Raw genomic sequence first — 2,863 nt, 5'->3', positions numbered from 1 at the left:
GCTACCACCACCTTATTATGTATAAACCCAAATCCATACACATTACTAGCCTCAGTGCTCATAAACAAAGAGAGAGGGGAAAATATTAGACCCAAGGGCTCCTAGGTGAAGAAGTCAATAAAGCACAAGTAAGTCAAAAGGGAACAAACAAAAAGCCTGGAGTCAGAGCTGGACCCTCACAAAGCCAATGGGAAAGACAGCAGCCTGGGAGCAAGTGACACAGTACTTCCAGGTCACGGCATGACAGAGAATTGCAGGCACCTCCTTCCTGACACATGTCCACGACTTGATGTCCAGACACACCATTAAGTACTGACCCTGTTGACTCCCACATAAGGAAGGTTTATTTGGTAGAACACATACCAGACTGACTACACACTGTGACACCATATCTGTCAGTGTTTCTGCATCTCCTCTAAATACGGACCCTTCTGGTCTGGCTTCCTTCCAGGACCCATATCTCCCAAATACAAAATAATGATAATAATAGCGGTAATTTAAAATGAAATTCTAAAGACAAAAATTAGAATAAGACTCCCATATAGTACAGCTGTTTGACTCCAGGGTAGTTGCCCAAAAGACTGAAAAGAGTCAAAAATAGATATTACAACCAAGCACACAGCATTATTCACAATAGCACAAGCATAGAAGAAGCAACGCACAAGTGTCTAGCGGTAGAAGAGGAAGTAGCAGAATGCTGTATAGACATAAAACAGAGCACTACTGAGCTTCTCAGAAAATTCTGACACATGGTGAACACTAAAGACATGCTGCCAAGTGAACAAATCAGTGAGAAACAGAGAAACACATATTGAATCAGCTTAGACAGGAACTCTAATAAGTAGCTGGAATCTTAGAAACAGAACAGAGTTGTGGTTGCAGGTTCCTGGAGAGAAGAGGGGAAAGCATGTGCATTATTTACAGAGCAGTCTCTGCCCTGCAGAAGGAAGGGGAGAGGAAGATGAAAGGCAGTTGGTTGCACGACATCATCACTGTAGTTAGCATCGCTGCACACGTAAGAACAAAGATGCCAATTTTTTTTTGGCTTTTTGGATCACATCTGGTGATACTCAGGGGTTATTCCTGGCTTTACACTCAGGAATTACTCCTGGTGGTGCTCCAGGGGACCATATGGGATGCTGGGAATCCAACCCGGGTCGGTCGCGTGCAAGGCAAATGCTGTACCCACTGTGCTATCGCTCCAGCCCCTGAAGATGTCAATTTTATCTTTTATATATGTCACAATACAAAGCTTTTTAAAGCTTGGGAAGTAGATCGGTGATCTAGTGAAAAGGAATTAATTTCTGCAGGGATCTCTTCCGGAGACAAAATAAAGAGGCGGAGTGGAGGACTAATTGGCTAATTCTGTGTAGAAAAACATGTGAAGCCAGGGATGAGTAAAATTATTAAAGAAAAATGTACAGTGCATAAATACGTATTTATGGCACATATAATAGATAATACAGGATTGAATATCTCCAAATAGAAAAGAAAGAAAATTAGAAAAGATTGAAAGGTTAGAAGACATTCCTGACGAATTTATTACTGTTATCATAAACTACCACCAGGAATGGTCCAAAAACAGTAAAAAATAGTAACCATCTACTCAGAAGTCTGCTTTTGTGTCACCCCACTAAATTTGAATATTTGAGAAAACCATCATTTTCTCAAATCACAGCTGCTGTTCGGTTGTCTTGTGAAGGAGTCTGAATGTGGACTTGGCCGATTTCACCAGCAAGGTGAGCTCAGTCCTCTGAGATAAACATTTCTGTCTGATGCAAGCTAAATGAAATCTGTTCTATATTCACAAACAGACATGGGTGAATACATTTGTCTACGCAAACTGTTAAGTCAGAGGCTAGAATATATATAAAGCATATGATTACAAGTTTAAATATAGCAACAATGTTAGAATAATTTAAAAAGTAATTACTATATTGAGATCTTGGGCCTCATATCTGGTTGAATCACTTACTTGTACTAGATTATTTTGTACATTATATTAGCTTCTGAGTACAGATTTTTTCCTGAATGGTGGACATTTTAATTTTACAATAGTACCCTTTTCCTCAAAGTATTTCATTGAATATTATTTTCATGATACTATCTCACTGCTTTTTATAGTTGCTTATCAGATTAAAGATTGTTTCTTTGTAAACTGCTGTTTGTTTCATCATTCATTCATTCATTCATCATTCTGTTTTTCGTCGATTGCCTCGAGCAGGCCCCAGTAACATCTTTCATCCTAGCCCTGAGATTATATTCAAGGCTCTTTAGAAGAATGAGACCCATCAATGTTACTGGTATTTGGCATATTTGGTACGCCACGGGGAGTTTGCCAGACTCTGCCCTGTGGGAAGGCTACATTCGATAGCCTGCAAATTTGTCCAAAGTAGGAATGAGATAATAAGATGTCATAAAAAGATGTCCTGATAAGATGTCGCACGGCCGCAAATGCGGCCACGCAGTTCCGGGGGCTGAATTTTATAGTCTCTGAGTCTTGGCCGTTGATGGGATTACACGGCACCAGGAGACCATGTGGTGGGCGTGACACCCGCCTACTGGAATTTGGAGGATCTGGGTGGAGGATGCTCGACTCCAATCCGAGTATGCTTGGAGATCTCGGCCCCGGAACCCGCGTGGCTTTGTCACTCTGCCAGTACCTTCATGTGTGCGGAGAGTGGTCTCAGCATGGTGGTGGCTGGTCCTGGAGGTCTTCGGCTGCCGGAGCCCTGGTCGGGGCGGGGAGGAAAGTTCAACCCGCTCCCCTCCAAGGGACCCCGGCGAGGAACAGCCAGGTGCAGAGGCAGGAGACTGCACTGGTCTCGTCCGGGAGCTGGATTTTATAGTCTCTGAGTCTTGG

Source organism: Sorex fumeus, unplaced genomic scaffold (assembly GCF_029834395.1).
Source record: "Sorex fumeus unplaced genomic scaffold, SorFum_2.1 ptg000046l, whole genome shotgun sequence".
Taxonomy (NCBI): domain Eukaryota; kingdom Metazoa; phylum Chordata; class Mammalia; order Eulipotyphla; family Soricidae; genus Sorex; species Sorex fumeus.
This window is presented reverse-complemented; position numbering follows the sequence as displayed.